The sequence below is a fragment of the Taudactylus pleione genome, unplaced genomic scaffold (genome assembly GCF_031769625.1).
Source record: "Taudactylus pleione unplaced genomic scaffold, aTauple2 ptg000070l, whole genome shotgun sequence".
In the NCBI taxonomy this organism is placed as follows: domain Eukaryota; kingdom Metazoa; phylum Chordata; class Amphibia; order Anura; family Myobatrachidae; genus Taudactylus; species Taudactylus pleione.
The window spans coordinates 2,780,543-2,799,088 of NW_028284472.1; the positions used below are offsets into that span (position 1 = coordinate 2,780,543).

General features: G+C 36.8%; 8 non-coding genes across 8 annotated transcripts; all 8 read right to left on the minus strand.

The window, feature by feature from the left end:
- Positions 1-722: 722 nt before the first annotated feature.
- On the minus strand, positions 723-794 carry TRNAA-CGC (transfer RNA alanine (anticodon CGC)). The gene has a single exon. It is a non-coding gene; the product is annotated as a tRNA-Ala (tRNA).
- Positions 795-2,568: 1,774 nt separating this feature from the next.
- TRNAA-CGC (transfer RNA alanine (anticodon CGC)) lies at positions 2,569-2,640 on the minus strand. The gene has a single exon. It is a non-coding gene; the product is annotated as a tRNA-Ala (tRNA).
- Positions 2,641-3,489: 849 nt separating this feature from the next.
- TRNAA-CGC (transfer RNA alanine (anticodon CGC)) lies at positions 3,490-3,561 on the minus strand. The gene has a single exon. It is a non-coding gene; the product is annotated as a tRNA-Ala (tRNA).
- Positions 3,562-5,314: 1,753 nt separating this feature from the next.
- Positions 5,315-5,386, minus strand: TRNAA-CGC (transfer RNA alanine (anticodon CGC)). The gene has a single exon. It is a non-coding gene; the product is annotated as a tRNA-Ala (tRNA).
- A 1,774-nt stretch (positions 5,387-7,160) lies between these two features.
- On the minus strand, positions 7,161-7,232 carry TRNAA-CGC (transfer RNA alanine (anticodon CGC)). The gene has a single exon. It is a non-coding gene; the product is annotated as a tRNA-Ala (tRNA).
- Positions 7,233-10,830: 3,598 nt separating this feature from the next.
- Positions 10,831-10,902, minus strand: TRNAA-CGC (transfer RNA alanine (anticodon CGC)). Its single transcript has one exon. It is a non-coding gene; the product is annotated as a tRNA-Ala (tRNA).
- A 3,621-nt stretch (positions 10,903-14,523) lies between these two features.
- On the minus strand, positions 14,524-14,595 carry TRNAA-CGC (transfer RNA alanine (anticodon CGC)). Its single transcript has one exon. It is a non-coding gene; the product is annotated as a tRNA-Ala (tRNA).
- Positions 14,596-17,292: 2,697 nt separating this feature from the next.
- On the minus strand, positions 17,293-17,364 carry TRNAA-CGC (transfer RNA alanine (anticodon CGC)). Its single transcript has one exon. It is a non-coding gene; the product is annotated as a tRNA-Ala (tRNA).
- Positions 17,365-18,546: the final 1,182 nt, after the last annotated feature.

Below are 18,546 nucleotides of genomic sequence, written 5' to 3' on the forward strand. Positions count from 1 at the left end.
AGGACTTTATGGTTTTCATGGGTGATGACAACGCAAGTAGAAGCCCATTCCAAACATTGGAATGCTGTTAAAGTTCTCCATCAGAGACTGGTTTATCATCAGAATCCCCTACTTTTACTAATGAATGGTGTGGATATTGATCAAGTTTTGCTAACTAGAGGGCTATCTTACATTCTGTTTGCTCATCAGTGTCAGAACTTAGCAGAAGGGCACAAAGGATGCATGCTATGACTGCCTCTTGGGCATTGCTAGCTAATGCTTCAACAGACAATCTATGTAGAGTTCATATGTTGTCATCATTCCATGCTTTGAAATTTCATTAAGTGCTTGCCCTCCAAGCCCATGTCCATCCTCTTTTTGTTCACAAAGTGTTTGAAATTGTCTCTCAATCTTAATCAATTAGTTTTGCTATAATATTTGTCTCGCTCTTTTATTAAACTTTGCTCGGGTAGTCGCCATCAGTTCCCACTGAAAATAAAAAATCAATTTCCTACTTACCATATGTTTTCCCTCGGTGTAGGAGAATGGCAATAGGCATTCAATGGGAACTTAACTTTGAAAAATGGAATGAAGAAGATGATGAATATAATCATATTTGATTGATTTTTTATGATTTGTATTCATCTTTGACTATTGCTGTAGAGAACTTTTATTGGTTTGCTTGTTATCTTTGGCTCTACTAGAGAGTTTACATATGGTAAAAAGCTGTATTTTGTAAAACTTGGAGATGCCGGGGATTGAACACAGGGACTCATACATGCGAAGCATGCGCTCTACCACTGAGCTACATCCCCTATGAGCTGCTATTTTTTTATGCGCAAGTGATTGCAGCTTTACATTTCACTAGAGATTTACTACTTTTCAGTGTTATTAGGGATATCTTAGAGGATGGAAGCATAACCATTATACCATGCTTGACTTCAAGAACTTTATGGTTTTCATGGCTGATGAGAATGCAAGGAGATGCCCATTCCGAACATTGGAATGCTCTTAAAGTTCTCCATCAGAGACTGGTTTATCATCAGAATACCCTACTTTTTCCTAATGAATGATGTGGATATTGATCAAGTTTTACTAACTAGAGGGCTTTCTTACATTCTGTTTGGTCATCAGTGTCAAAACTTAGTAGAAGGGCACAAAGGATGCATGCTATGACTGCCTCTTGGGCTAGCTAACTAATGCTTCACCAGAAAATCTATCTAGAGTTGATATGTTGTCATCATTCCATGCTTTGAAATTTCATTAAGTGCTCGCCCTCCAAGCCAATGTCCATCCTCTTTTTGTTCACAAAGTGTTTGAACTTGTCTCTTAATCTTAATCAATTAGTTTTGCTATATTATTTGTCTCGCTCTTTTATTAAACTTTGCTCGGGTGTTCGCCTTCAGTTCCCATTGAAAATAAAAAATCTATTTCCTACTTACCATATGTTTTCCCACAGTGTAGGAGAATGGCAATAGGCATTTAATGGGAACTTTACTTTGAAAACTGGAATGAAGAAGATGATGAATATAATCATATTTGATTGATTTTTTATGATTTGTATTCAACTTTGACTATTGCTGTAGAGTACTTGTATTGGTTTGCTTGTTATCTTTGGCTCTTCTAGAGAGTTTACATATGGTAAAAAGCTGTATTTTGCAAAACTTAGAGATTCCGGGGATTGAACTAGGGGGCTTATACAAGCGAAGCAGGCGCTCTACCACTGAGCTACATCCCCTATGAGCTGCTATTTTCTTATGCACAAGTGATTGCAGCTTTACATTTCACTAGAGATTTACTACTTTTCAGTGTTATTAGGGATATATTAGAGGATGGAAGCATAACTATTATTCCATGCTTAACTGCAAAGACTTTATGGTTTTCATGGGTGATGAGAATGCAAGTAGAAGCCCATTCCAAACATTGGAATGCTCTTAAAGTTCTCCATCAGAGACAGGTTTATCATCAGAATCCCCTACTTTTACTAATGAATGGTATGGATATTGATCAAGTTTTGATAACTAGAGGGCTGTCTTACATTCTGTTTGGTCATCAGTGTCAGAACTTAGCAGAAGGGCACAAAGGATGCATGCTATGACTGCCTCTTGGGCATTGCTAGCTAATGCTTCAACAGACAATCTATGTAGAGTTCATATGTTGTCATCATTCCATGCTTTGAAATTTCATTAAATGCTTGCCCTCCAAGCCCATGTCCATCCTCTTTTTGTTCACAAAGTGTTTGAACTTGTCTCTCAATCTTAATCAATTAGTTTTGCTATATTATTTGTCTCGCTCTTTTATTAAACTTTGCTCGGGTAGTCGCCTTCAGTTCCCACTGAAAATAAAAAATCTATTTCCTACTTACCATATGTTTTCCCTCAGTGTAGGAGAATGGCAATAGGCATTCAATGGGAACTTAACTTTGAAAAATGGAATGAAGAAGATGATGAATATAATCATATTTGATTGATTTTTTATGATTTGTATTCAACTTTGACTATTGCTGTAGAGTACTTTTATTGGTTTGCTTGTTATCTTTGGCTCTACTAGAGAATTTACATATGCTAAAAAGCTGTATTTTGTAAAACTTGGAGATGCCGAGGATTGAACCCGGGGCCACATACATGCGAAGCATGCGCTCTACCACTGAGCTACATCCCCTATGAGCTGCAGTTCTCTTATGCACAAGTGATTGCTGCTTTACATTTCACTAGAGATTTACTTTTGTTCAGTGTTATTAGGGACATCTTAGAGGATGGAAGTATAACCATTATACCATGCTTGACTTCAAGAACTTTATGGTTTTCATGGCTGATGAGAATGCAAGTAGAAGCCCATTCCAAACATTGGAATGCTCTTAAAGTTCTCCATCAGAGACTGGTTTATCATCAGAATCCACTACTTTACTAACGAATGGTGTGGAAATTGATCAAGTTTTGCTAACTAGAGGGCTGTCTTACATTCTGTTTGGTCATCAGTGTCAGAACTTAGTAGAAGGGCACAAAGGATGCATGCTATGACTGCCTCTTGGGCATTGCTAGCTAATGCTTCACCAGACAATCTATGAAGAGTTGATATGTTGTCATCATTCCATGCTTTGAAATTTCATTCAGTGCTTGCCCTCCAAGCCCATGTCCATCCTCTTTTGTTCACAAAGTGTTTGAACTTGTCTCTCAAGCTTAATCAATTAGTTTTGCTATATTATTTGTCTTGCTCTTTTATTAAACTTTGCACGGGTAGTCGCCTTCAGTTCCCACTGAAAATAAAAAATCTATTTCCTACTTACCATATGTTTTCCCTCAGTGTAGTAGAATGGCAATAGGCATTCAATGGGAACTTAACTTTGAAAAATGGAATGAAGAAGATGATGAATATAATCATATTTGATTGATTTTTTATGATTTGTATTCAACTTTGACTGTTGCTGTAGAGTACTTTTATTGGTTTGCTTGTTATCTTTGGCTCTACTAGAGAGTTTACATATGTTAAAAAGCTGTATTTTCTAAAATTTGGAGATGCCAGGGATTGAACCCAGGGCCTCATACATGCGAAGCATGCGCTCTACCACTGAGCTACATCCCCTATGAGCTGCTAATTTCTTATGCACAAGTGATTTCAGCTTTACATTTCACTAGAGATTTACTACTTTTCAGTGTTATTAGGGATATATTAGAGGATGGAAGCATAACTATTATTCCATGCTTAACTGCAAAGACTTTATGGTTTTCATGGTTGATGAGAATGCAAGGAGATGCCCATTCCGAACATTGGAATGCTCTTAAAGTTCTCCATCAGAGACTGGTTTATCATCAGAATACCCTACTTTTTCCTAATGAATGATGTGGATATTGATCAAGTTTTACTAACTAGAGGGCTTTCTTACATTCTGTTTGGTCATCAGTGTCAAAACTTAGTGAAGGGCACAAAGGATGCATGCTATGACTGCCTCTTGGGCTAGCTAACTAATGCTTCACCAGAAAATCTATCTAGAGTTGATATGTTGTCATCATTCCATGCTTTGAAATTTCATTAAGTGCTTGCCCTCCAAGCCCATGTCCATCCTCTTTTTGTTCACAAAGTGTTTGAAATTGTCTCTCAATCTTAATCAATTAGTTTTGCTATAATATTTGTCTCGCTCTTTTATTAAACTTTGCTCGGGTAGTCGCCATCAGTTCCCACTGAAAATAAAAAATCTATTTCCTACTTACCATATGTTTTCCCTCGGTGTAGGAGAATGGCAATAGGCATTCAATGGGAACTTAACTTTGAAAAATGGAATGAAGAAGATGATGAATATAATCATATTTGATTGATTTTTTATGATTTGTATTCAACTTTGACTATTGCTGTAGAGTACTTTTATAGGTTTGCTTGTTATCTTTGGCTCTACTAGAGAGTTTACATATGGTAAAAAGCTGTATTTTGTAAAACTTGGAGATGCCTCATACATGCGAAGCATGCGCTCTACCACTGAGCTACATCCCCTATCAGCTGCTATTTTCTTATTCACAAGTGATTGCAGCTTTACATTTCACTAGAGATTTACTACTTTTCAGTGTTATTAGGGATATCTTAGAGGATGGAAGCATAACCATTATACCATGCTTGACTTCAAGAACTTTATGGTTTTCATGGCTGATGAGAATGCAAGTAGAAGCCCATTCCAAACATTGGAATGCTCTTAAAGTTCTCCATCAGAGACTGGTTTATCATCAGAATCCACTACTTTACTAACGAATGGTGTGGAAATTGATCAAGTTTTGCTAACTAGAGGGCTGTCTTACATTCTGTTTGGTCATCAGTGTCAGAACTTAGTAGAAGGGCACAAAGGATGCATGCTATGACTGCCTCTTGGGCATTGCTAGCTAATGCTTCAACAGACAATCTATGTAGAGTTCATATGTTGTCATCATTCCATGCTTTGAAATTTCATTAAGTGCTTGCCCTCCAAGCCCATGTCCATCCTCTTTTTGTTCACAAAGTGTTTGAACTTGTCTCTCAATCTTAATCAATTAGTTTTGCTATATTATTTGTCTCGCTCTTTTATTAAACTTTGCTCGGGTAGTCGCCTTCAGTTCCCACTGAAAATAAAAAATCTATTTCCTACTTACCATATGTTTTCCCTCAGTGTAGGAGAATGGCAATAGGCATTCAATGGGAACTTAACTTTGAAAAATGGAATGAAGAAGATGATGAATATAATCATATTTGATTGATTTTTTATGATTTGTATTCAACTTTGACTATTGCTGTAGAGTACTTTTATTGGTTTGCTTGTTATCTTTGGCTCTACTAGAGAGTTTACATATGGTAAAAAGCTGTATTTTGTAAAACTTGGAGATGCCGAGGATTGAACCCGGGGCCGCATACATGCGAAGCATGCGCTCTACCACTGAGTTACATCCCCTATGAGCTGCTATTTTCTTATGCACAAGTGATTTCAGCTTTACATTTCACTAGAGATTTACTACTTTTCAGTATTATTAGGGACATCTTAGAGGATGGAAGTATAACCATTATACCATGCTTGACTTCAAGGACTTTATGGTTTTCATGGCTGATGAGAATGCAAGGAGATGCCCATTCCGAACATTGGAATGCTCTTAAAGTTCTCCATCAGAGACTGGTTTATCATCAGAATACCCTACTTTTTCCTCATGAATGATGTGGATATTGATCAAGTTTTACTAACTAGAGGGCTTTCTTACATTCTGTTTGGTCATCAGTGTCAAAACTTAGTAGAAGGGCACAAAGGATGCATGCTATGACTGCCTCTTGGGCTAGCTAGCTAATGCTTCACCAGAAAATCTATCTAGAGTTGATATGTTGTCATCATTCCATGCTTTGAAATTTCATTAAGTGCTTGCCCTCCAAGCCAATGTCCATCCTCTTTTTGTTCACAAAGTGTTTGAACTTGTCTCTTAATCTTAATCAATTAGTTTTGCTATATTATTTGTCTCGCTCTTTTATTAAACTTTGCTCGGGTGTTCGCCTTCAGTTCCCATTGAAAATAAAAAATCTATTTCCTACTTACCATATGTTTTCCCACAGTGTAGGAGAATGGCAATAGGCATTTAATGGGAACTTTACTTTGAAAACTGGAATGAAGAAGATGATGAATATAATCATATTTGATTGATTTTTTATGATTTGTATTCAACTTTGACTATTGCTGTAGAGTACTTGTATTGGTTTGCTTGTTATCTTTGGCTCTTCTAGAGAGTTTACATATGGTAAAAAGCTGTATTTTGCAAAACTTAGAGATTCCGGGGATTGAACTAGGGGGCTTATACAAGCGAAGCAGGCGCTCTACCACTGAGCTACATCCCCTATGAGCTGCTATTTTCTTATGCACAAGTGATTGCAGCTTTACATTTCACTAGAGATTTACTACTTTTCAGTGTTATTAGGGATATATTAGAGGATGGAAGCATAACTATTATTCCATGCTTAACTGCAAAGACTTTATGGTTTTCATGGGTGATGAGAATGCAAGTAGAAGCCCATTCCAAACATTGGAATGCTCTTAAAGTTCTCCATCAGAGACAGGTTTATCATCAGAATCCCCTACTTTTACTAATGAATGGTATGGATATTGATCAAGTTTCGATAACTAGAGGGCTGTCTTACATTCTGTTTGGTCATCAGTGTCAGAACTTAGCAGAAGGGCACAAAGGATGCATGCTATGACTGCCTCTTGGGCATTGCTAGCTAATGCTTCAACAGACAATCTATGTAGAGTTCATATGTTGTCATCATTCCATGCTTTGAAATTTCATTAAATGCTTGCCCTCCAAGCCCATGTCCATCCTCTTTTTGTTCACAAAGTGTTTGAACTTGTCTCTCAATCTTAATCAATTAGTTTTGCTATATTATTTGTCTCGCTCTTTTATTAAACTTTGCTCGGGTAGTCGCCTTCAGTTCCCACTGAAAATAAAAAATCTATTTCCTACTTACCATATGTTTTCCCTCAGTGTAGGAGAATGGCAATAGGCATTCAATGGGAACTTAACTTTGAAAAATGGAATGAAGAAGATGATGAATATAATCATATTTGATTGATTTTTTATGATTTGTATTCAACTTTGACTATTGCTGTAGAGTACTTTTATTGGTTTGCTTGTTATCTTTGGCTCTACTAGAGAGTTTACATATGCTAAAAAGCTGTATTTTGTAAAACTTGGAGATGCCGAGGATTGAACCCGGGGCCGCATACATGCGAAGCATGCGCTCTACCACTGAGCTACATCCCCTATGAGCTGCTATTTTCTTATGCACAAGTGATTGCTGCTTTACATTTCACTAGAGATTTACTTTTGTTCAGTGTTATTAGGGACATCTTAGAGGATGGAAGTATAACCATTATACCATGCTTGACTTCAAGAACTTTATGGTTTTCATGGCTGATGAGAATGCAAGTAGAAGCCCATTCCAAACATTGGAATGCTCTTAAAGTTCTCCATCAGAGACTGGTTTATCATCAGAATACCCTACTTTTTCCTAATGAATGATGTGGATATTGATCAAGTTTTACTAACTAGAGGGCTTTCTTACATTCTGTTTGGTCATCAGTGTCAAAACTTAGTAGAAGGGCACAAAGGATGCATGCTATGACTGCCTCTTGGGCTAGCTAACTAATGCTTCACCAGAAAATCTATCTAGAGTTGATATGTTGTCATCATTCCATGCTTTGAAATTTCATTAAGTGCTTGCCCTCCAAGCCAATGTCCATCCTCTTTTTGTTCACAAAGTGTTTGAACTTGTCTCTTAATCTTAATCAATTAGTTTTGCTATATTATTTGTCTCGCTCTATTATTAAACTTTGCTCGGGTGTTCGCCTTCAGTTCCCACTGAAAATAAAAAATCTATTTCCTACTTACCATATGTTTTCCCACAGTGTAGGAGAATGGCAATAGGCATTCAATGGGAACTTTACTTTGAAAACTGGAATGAAGAAGATAATGAATATAATCATATTTGATTGATTTTTTATGATTTGTATTCAACTTTGACTATTGCTGTAGAGTACTTGTATTGGTTTGCTTGTTATCTTTGGCTCTTCTAGAGAGTTTACATATGGTAAAAAGCTGTATTTTGCAAAACTTAGAGATTCCGGGGATTGAACTAGGGGGCTTATACAAGCAAAGCATGCGCTCTACCACTGAGCTACATCCCCTATGAGCTGCTATATTCTTATGCACAAGTGATTGCAGCTTTACATTTCACTAGAGATTTACTACTTTTCAGTGTTATTAGGGATATCTTAGAGGATGGAAGCATAACCATTATACCATGCTTGACTGCAAGGACTTTATGGTTTTCATGGCTGATGAGAATGCAAGTAGATGCCTTTTCCAAACACTGGAATGCTCTTAAAGTTCTCCATCTGAGACTGGTTTATCATCAGAATCCCCTACTTTTACTAATGAATGGTGTGGATATTGATCAAGTTTTGCTAACTAGAGGGCTGTCTTACATTCTGTTTGGTCATCAGTGTCAAAACTTAGTAGAAGGGCACAAAGGATGCATGCTATGACTGCCTCTTGGGCTAGCTAGCTAATGCTTCACCAGAAAATCTATCTAGAGTTGATATGTTGTCATCATTCCATGCTTTGAAATTTCATTAAGTGCTTGCCCTCCAAGCCAATGTCCATCCTCTTTTTGTTCACAAAGTGTTTGAACTTGTCTCTTAATCTTAATCAATTAGTTTTGCTATATTATTTGTCTCGCTCTTTTATTAAACTTTGCTCGGGTGTTCGCCTTCAGTTCCCATTGAAAATATAAAATCTATTTCCTACTTACCATATGTTTTCCCACAGTGTAGGAGAATGGCAATAGGCATTTAATGGGAACTTTACTTTGAAAACTGGAATGAAGAAGATGATGAATATAATCATATTTGATTGATTTTTTATGATTTGTATTCAACTTTGACTATTGCTGTAGAGTACTTGTATTGGTTTGCTTGTTATCTTTGGCTCTTCTAGAGAGTTTACATATGGTAAAAAGCTGTATTTTGCAAAACTTAGAGATTCCGGGGATTGAACTAGGGGGCTTATACAAGCGAAGCAGGCGCTCTACCACTGAGCTACATCCCCTATGAGCTGCTATTTTCTTATGCACAAGTGATTGCAGCTTTACATTTCACTAGAGATTTACTACTTTTCAGTGTTATTAGGGATATATTAGAGGATGGAAGCATAACTATTATTCCATGCTTAACTGCAAAGACTTTATGGTTTTCATGGGTGATGAGAATGCAAGTAGAAGCCCATTCCAAACATTGGAATGCTCTTAAAGTTCTCCATCAGAGACAGGTTTATCATCAGAATCCCCTACTTTTACTAATGAATGGTATGGATATTGATCAAGTTTTGATAACTAGAGGGCTGTCTTACATTCTGTTTGGTCATCAGTGTCAGAACTTAGCAGAAGGGCACAAAGGATGCATGCTATGACTGCCTCTTGGGCATTGCTAGCTAATGCTTCAACAGACAATCTATGTAGAGTTCATATGTTGTCATCATTCCATGCTTTGAAATTTCATTAAGTGCTTGCCCTCCAAGCCCATGTCCATCCTCTTTTTGTTCACAAAGTGTTTGAAATTGTCTCTCAATCTTAATCAATTAGTTTTGCTATAATATTTGTCTCGCTCTTTTATTAAACTTTGCTCGGGTAGTCGCCATCAGTTCCCACTGAAAATAAAAAATCTATTTCCTACTTACCATATGTTTTCCCTCGGTGTAGGAGAATGGCAATAGGCATTTAATGGGAACTTTACTTTGAAAACTGGAATGAAGAAGATGATGAATATAATCATATTTGATTGATTTTTTATGATTTGTATTCAACTTTGACTATTGCTGTAGAGTACTTTTATAGGTTTGCTTGTTATCTTTGGCTCTACTAGAGAGTTTACATATGGTAAAAAGCTGTATTTTGTAAAACTTGGAGATGCCTCATACATGCGAAGCATGCGCTCTACCACTGAGCTACATCCCCTATCAGCTGCTATTTTCTTATTCACAAGTTATTGCAGCTTTACATTTCACTAGAGATTTACTTTTGTTCAGTGTTATTAGGGACATCTTAGAGGATGGAAGTATAACCATTATACCATGCTTGACTTCAAGAACTTTATGGTTTTCATGGCTGATGAGAATGCAAGTAGAAGCCCATTCCAAACATTGGAATGCTCTTAAAGTTCTCCATCAGAGACTGGTTTATCATCAGAATCCACTACTTTACTAACGAATGGTGTGGAAATTGATCAAGTTTTGCTAACTAGAGGGCTGTCTTACATTCTGTTTGGTCATCAGTGTCAGAACTTAGTAGAAGGGCACAAAGGATGCATGCTATGACTGCCTCTTGGGCATTGCTAGCTAATGCTTCACCAGACAATCTATGAAGAGTTGATATGTTGTCATCATTCCATGCTTTGAAATTTCATTAAGTGCTTGCCCTCCAAGCCCATGTCCATCCTCTTTTGTTCACAAAGTGTTTGAACTTGTCTCTCAAGCTTAATCAAATAGTTTTGCTATATTATTTGTCTTGCTCTTTTATTAAACTTTGCACGGGTAGTCGCCTTCAGTTCCCACTGAAAATAAAAAATCTATTTCCTACTTACCATATGTTTTCCCTCAGTGTAGTAGAATGGCAATAGGCATTCAATGGGAACTTAACTTTGAAAAATGGAATGAAGAAGATGATGAATATAATCATATTTGATTGATTTTTTATGATTTGTATTCAACTTTGACTGTTGCTGTAGAGTACTTTTATTGGTTTGCTTGTTATCTTTGGCTCTACTAGAGAGTTTACATATGTTAAAAAGCTGTATTTTCTAAAACTTGGAGATGCCAGGGATTGAACCCAGGGCCTCATACATGCGAAGCATGCGCTCTACCACTGAGTTACATCCCCTATGAGCTGCTATTTTCTTATGCACAAGTGATTTCAGCTTTACATTTCACTAGAGATTTACTACTTTTCAGTGTTATTAGGGATATATTAGAGGATGGAAGCATAACTATTATTCCATGCTTAACTGCAAAGACTTTATGGTTTTCATGGCTGATGAGAATGCAAGGAGATGCCCATTCCAAACATTGGAATGCTCTTAAAGTTCTCCATCAGAGACTGGTTTATCATCAGAATACCCTACTTTTTCCTAATGAATGATGTGGATATTGATCAAGTTTTACTAACTAGAGGGCTTTCTTACATTCTGTTTGGTCATCAGTGTCAAAACTTAGTAGAAGGGCACAAAGGATGCATGCTATGACTGCCTCTTGGGCTAGCTAACTAATGCTTCACCAGAAAATCTATCTAGAGTTGATATGTTGTCATCATTCCATGCTTTGAAATTTCATTAAGTGCTTGCCCTCCAAGCCAATGTCCATCCTCTTTTTGTTCACAAAGTGTTTGAACTTGTCTCTTAATCTTAATCAATTAGTTTTGCTATATTATTTGTCTCGCTCTATTATTAAACTTTGCTCGGGTGTTCGCCTTCAGTTCCCACTGAAAATAAAAAATCTATTTCCTACTTACCATATGTTTTCCCACAGTGTAGGAGAATGGCAATAGGCATTCAATGGGAACTTTACTTTGAAAACTGGAATGAAGAAGATGATGAATATAATCATATTTGATTGATTTTTTATGATTTGTATTCAACTTTGACTATTGCTGTAGAGTACTTGTATTGGTTTGCTTGTTATCTTTGGCTCTTCTAGAGAGTTTACATATGGTAAAAAGCTGTATTTTGCAAAACTTAGAGATTCCGGGGATTGAACTAGGGGGCTTATACAAGCAAAGCATGCGCTCTACCACTGAGCTACATCCCCTATGAGCTGCTATATTCTTATGCACAAGTGATTGCAGCTTTACATTTCACTAGAGATTTACTACTTTTCAGTGTTATTAGGGATATCTTAGAGGATGGAAGCATAACCATTATACCATGCTTGACTGCAAGGACTTTATGGTTTTCATGGCTGATGAGAATGCAAGTAGATGCCCTTTCCAAACACTGGAATGCTCTTAAAGTTCTCCATCTGAGACTGGTTTATCATCAGAATCCCCTACTTTTACTAATGAATGGTGTGGATATTGATCAAGTTTTGCTAACTAGAGGGCTGTCTTACATTCTGTTTGGTCATCAGTGTCAGATCTTACCAAAAGGGCACAAAGGATGCATGCTATGACTGCCTCTTGGGCATTGCTAGCTAATGCTTCAACAGACAATCTATGTAGAGTTCATATGTTGTCATCATTCCATGCTTTGAAATTTCATTAAGTGCTTGCCCTCCAAGCCCATGTCCATCCTCTTTTTGTTCACAAAGTGTTTGAACTTGTCTCTCAATCTTAATCAATTAGTTTTGCTATATTATTTGTCTCGCTCTTTTATTAAACTTTGCTCGGGTAGTCGCCTTCAGTTCCTACTGAAAATAAAAAATCTATTTCCTACTTACCATATGTTTTCCCTCAGTGTAGGAGAATGGCAATAGGCATTCAATGGGAACTTAACTTTGAAAAATGGAATGAAGAAGATGATGAATATAATCATATTTGATTGATTTTTTATGATTTGTATTCAACTTTGACTATTGCTGTAGAGTACTTTTATTGGTTTGCTTGTTATCTTTGGCTCTACTAGAGAGTTTACATATGGTAAAAAGCTGTATCTTCTAAAACTTGGAGATGCCGAGGATTGAATCCGGGGCCGCATACATGCGAAGCATGCGCTCTACCACTGAGTTACATCCCCTATGAGCTGCTATTTTCTTATGCACAAGTGATTTCAGCTTTACATTTCACTAGAGATTTACTACTTTTCAGTATTATTAGGGACATCTTAGAGGATGGAAGTATAACCATTATACCATGCTTGACTTCAAGGACTTTATGGTTTTCATGGCTGATGAGAATGCAAGGAGATGCCCATTCCGAACATTGGAATGCTCTTAAAGTTCTCCATCAGAGACTGGTTTATCATCAGAATACCCTACTTTTTCCTAATGAATGATGTGGATATTGATCAAGTTTTACTAACTAGAGGGCTTTCTTACATTCTGTTTGGTCATCAGTGTCAAAACTTAGTAGAAGGGCACAAAGGATGCATGCTATGACTGCCTCTTGTGCTAGCTAGCTAATGCTTCACCAGAAAATCTATCTAGAGTTGATATGTTGTCATCATTCCATGCTTTGAAATTTCATTAAGTGCTTGCCCTCCAAGCCAATGTCCATCCTCTTTTTGTTCACAAAGTGTTTGAACTTGTCTCTTAATCTTAATCAATTAGTTTTGCTATATTATTTGTCTCGCTCTTTTATTAAACTTTGCTCGGGTGTTCGCCTTCAGTTCCCATTGAAAATAAAAAATCTATTTCCTACTTACCATATGTTTTCCCACAGTGTAGGAGAATGGCAATAGGCATTTAATGGGAACTTTACTTTGAAAACTGGAATGAAGAAGATGATGAATATAATCATATTTGATTGATTTTTTATGATTTGTATTCAACTTTGACTATTGCTGTAGAGTACTTGTATTGGTTTGCTTGTTATCTTTGGCTCTTCTAGAGAGTTTACATATGGTAAAAAGCTGTATTTTGCAAAACTTAGAGATTCCGGGGATTGAACTAGGGGGCCTCATACAAGCGAAGCAGGCGCTCTACCACTGAGCTACATACCCTATGAGCTGCTATTTTCTTATGCACAAGTGATTGCAGCTTTACATTTCACTAGAGATTTACTACTTTTCAGTGTTATTAGGGATATATTAGAGGATGGAAGCATAACTATTATTCCATGCTTAACTGCAAAGACTTTATGGTTTTCATGGGTGATGAGAATGCAAGTAGAAGCCCATTCCAAACATTGGAATGCTCTTAAAGTTCTCCATCAGAGACAGGTTTATCATCAGAATCCCCTACTTTTACTAATGAATGGTATGGATATTGATCAAGTTTTGATAACTAAAGGGCTGTCTTACATTCTGTTTGGTCATCAGTGTCAGAACTTAGTAGAAGGGCACAAAGGATGCATGCTATGACTGCCTCTTGGGCATTGCTAGCTAATGCTTCAACAGACAATCTATGTAGAGTTCATATGTTGTCATCATTCCATGCTTTGAAATTTCATTAACTGCTTGCCCTCCAAGCCCATGTCCATCCTCTTTTTGTTCACAAAGTGTTTGAACTTGTCTCTCAATCTTAATCAATTAGTTTTGCTATATTATTTGTCTCGCTCTTTTATTAAACTTTGCTCAGGTAGTCGCCTTGAGTTCCCACTGAAAATAAAAATTCTATTTCCTACTTACCATATGTTTTGCCTCAGTGTAGGAAAATGGCAATAGGCATTCAATGGGAACTTAACTTTGAAAAATGGAATGAAGAAGATGATGAATATAATCATATTTGATTGATTTTTTATGATTTGTATTCATCTTTGACTATTGCTGTAGAGAACTTTTATTGGTTTGCTTGTTATCTTTGGCTCTACTAGAGAGTTTACATATGGTAAAAAGCTGTATTTTGTAAAACTTGGAGATGCCGAGGATTGAACCCGGGGCCGCATACATGCGAAGCATGCGCTCTACCACTGAGTTACATCCCCTATGAGCTGCTATTTTTTTATGCACAAGTGATTTCAGCTTTACATTTCACTAGAGATTTACTACTTTTCAGTATTATTAGGGACATCTTAGAGGATGGAAGTATAACCATTATACCATGCTTGACTTCAAGGACTTTATGGTTTTCATGGCTGATGAGAATGCAAGGAGATGCCCATTCCGAACATTGGAATGCTCTTAAAGTTCTCCATCAGAGACAGGTTTATCATCAGAATCCCCTACTTTTACTAATGAATGGTATGGATATTGATCAAGTTTTGCTAACTAGAGGGCTGTCTTACATTCTGTTTGGTCATCAGTGTCAGAACTTAGTAGAAGGGCACAAAGGATGCATGCTATGACTGCCTCTTGGGCATTGCTAGCTAATGCTTCACCAGACAATCTATGAAGAGTAGATTAAGTTGTCATCATTCCATGCTTTGAAATTTCATTAAGTGCTTCCCCTCCAAGCCCTTGTCCATCCTCTTTTGTTCACAAAGTGTTTGAACTTTTCTCTCAAGCTTAATCAATTAGTTTTGCTATATTATTTGTCTTGCTCTTTTATTAAACTTTGCACGGGTAGTCGCCTTCAGTTCCCACTGAAAATAAAAAATCTATTTCCTACTTACCATATGTTTTCCCTCAGTGTAGTAGAATGGCAATAGGCATTCAATGGGAACTTAACTTTGAAAAATAGAATGAAGAAGATGATGAATATAATCATATTTGATTGATTTTTTATGATTTGTATTCAACTTTGACTGTTGCTGTAGAGTACTTTTATTGGTTCGCTTGTTATCTTTGGCTCTACTAGAGAGTTTACATATGTTAAAAAGCTGTATTTTGTAAAACTTGGAGATGTTAGGGATTGAACCCTGGGCCTCATACATGCGAAGCATGCGCTCTACCACTGAGCTACATCCCCTATGAGCTGCTATTTTCTTATGCACAAGTGATTGCAGCTTTACATTTCACTAGAGATTTACTACTTTTCAGTGTTATTAGGGATATATTAGAGGATGGAAGCATAACTATTATTCCATGCTTAACTGCAAAGACTTTATGGTTTTCATGGGTGATGAGAATGCAAGTAGAAGCCCATTCCAAACATTGGAATGCTCTTAAAGTTCTCCATCAGAGACTGGTTTATCATCAGAATACCCTACTTTTTCCTAATGAATGATGTGGATATTGATCAAGTTTTACTAACTAGAGGGCTTTCTTACATTCTGTTTGGTCATCAGTGTCAAAACTTAGTAGAAGGGCACAAAGGATGCATGCTATGACTGCCTCTTGGGCTAGCTAGCTAATGCTTCACCAGAAAATCTATCTAGAGTTGATATGTTGTCATCATTCCATGCTTTGAAGTTTCATTAAGTGCTTGCCCTCCAAGACAATGTCCATCCTCTTTTTGTTCACAAAGTGTTTGAACTTGTCTCTTAATCTTAATCAATTAGTTTTGCTATATTATTTGTCTCGCTCTTTTATTAAACTTTGCTCGGGTGTTCGCCTTCAGTTCCCATTGAAAATAAAAAATCTATTTCCTACTTACCATATGTTTTCCCACAGTGTAGGAGAATGGCAATAGGCATTTAATGGGAACTTTACTTTGAAAACTGGAATGAAGAAGATGATGAATATAATCATATTTGATTGATTTTTTATGATTTGTATTCAACTTTGACTATTGCTGTAGAGTACTTGTATTGGTTTGCTTGTTATCTTTGGCTCTTCTAGAGAGTTTACATATGGTAAAAAGCTGTATTTTGCAAAACTTAGAGATTCCAGGGATTGAACTAGGGGGCTTATACAAGCGAAGCAGGCGCTCTACCACTGAGCTACATCCCCTATGAGCTGCTATTTTCTTATGCACAAGTGATTGCAGCTTTACATTTCACTAGAGATTTACTACTTTTCAGTGTTATTAGGGATATATTAGAGGATGGAAGCATAACTATTATTCCATGCTTAACTGCAAAGACTTTATGGTTTTCATGGGTGATGAGAATGCAAGTAGAAGCCCATTCCAAACATTGGAATGCTCTTAAAGTTCTCCATCAGAGACAGGTTTATCATCAGAATCCCCTACTTTTACTAATGAATGGTATGGATATTGATCAAGTTTTGATAACTAGAGGGCTGTCTAACATTCTGTTTGGTCATCAGTGTCAGAACTTAGCAGAAGGGCACAAAGGATGCATGCTATGACTGCCTCTTGGGCATTGCTAGCTAATGCTTCAACAGACAATCTATGTAGAGTTCATATGTTGTCATCATTCCATGCTTTGAAATTTCATTAACTGCTTTCCCTCCAAGCCCATGTCCATCCTCTTTTTGTTCACAAAGTGTTTGAACTTGTCTCTCAATCTTAATCAATTAGTTTTGCTATATTATTTGTCTCGCTCTTTTATTAAACTTTGCTCAGGTAGTCGCCTTCAGTTCCCACTGAAAATAAAAATTCTATTTCCTACTTACCATATGTTTTGCCTCAGTGTAGGAGAATGGCAATAGGCATTCAATGGGAACTTAACTTTGAAAAATGGAATGAAGAAGATGATGAATATAATCATATTTGATTGATTTTTTATGATTTGTATTCATCTTTGACTATTGCTGTAGAGAACTTTTATTGGTTTGCTTGTTATCTTTGGCTCTACTAGAGAGTTTACATATGGTAAAAAGCTGTATTTTGTAAAACTTGGAGATGCCGGGGATTGAACACAGGGACTCATACATGCGAAGCATGCGCTCTACCACTGAGCTACATCCCCTAAAAGCTGCTATTTTCTTATGCGCAAGTGATTGCAGCTTTACATTTCACTAGAGATTTACTACTTTTCAGTGTTATTAGGGATATATTAGAGGATGGAAGCATAACCATTATACCATGCTTGACTGCAAGGACTTTATGGTTTTCATGGGTGATGACAACGCAAGTAGAAGCCCATTCCAAACATTGGAATGCTCTTAAAGTTCTCCATCAGAGACTGGTTTATCATCAGAATCCCCTACTTTTACTAATGAATGGTGTGGATATTGATCAAGTTTTGCTAACTAGAGGGCTATCTTACATTCTGTTTGCTCATCAGTGTCAGAACTTAGCAGAAGGGCACAAAGGATGCATGCTATGACTGCCTCTTGGGCATTGCTAGCTAATGCTTCAACAGACAATCTATGTAGAGTTCATATGTTGTCATCATTCCATGCTTTGAAATTTCATTAAGTGCTTGCCCTCCAAGCCCATGTCCATCCTCTTTTTGTTCACAAAGTGTTTGAAATTGTCTCTCAATCTTAATCAATTAGTTTTGCTATAATATTTGTCTCGCTCTTTTATTAAACTTTGCTCGGGTAGTCGCCATCAGTTCCCACTGAAAATAAAAAATCTATTTCCTACTTACCATATGTTTTCCCTCGGTGTAGGAGAATGGCAATAGGCATTCAATGGGAAATTAACTTTGAAAAATGGAATGAAGAAGATGATGAATATAATCATATTTGATTGATTTTTTATGATTTGTATTCAACTTTGACTATTGCTGTAGAGTACTTTTATAGGTTTGCTTGTTATCTTTGGCTCTACTAGAGAGTTTACATATGGTAAAAAGCTGTATTTTGTAAAACTTGGGAGATGCCTCATACATGCGAAGCATGCGCTCTACCACTGAGCTACATCCCCTATCAGCTGCTATTTTCTTATTCACAAGTTATTGCAGCTTTACATTTCACTAGAGATTTACTACTTTTCAGTGTTATTAGGGATATATTAGAGGATGGAAGCATAACCATTTTACCATGATTGACTGCAAGGAATTTATGGTTTTCAAGGGTGATGAGAATGCAAGTGGAAGCCCATTCCAAACATTGGAATGCTCTTAAAGTTCTCCATCAGAGACTGGTTTATTATCAGAATCCCCTACTTTTACTAATGAATGGTGTGGATATTGATCAAGTTT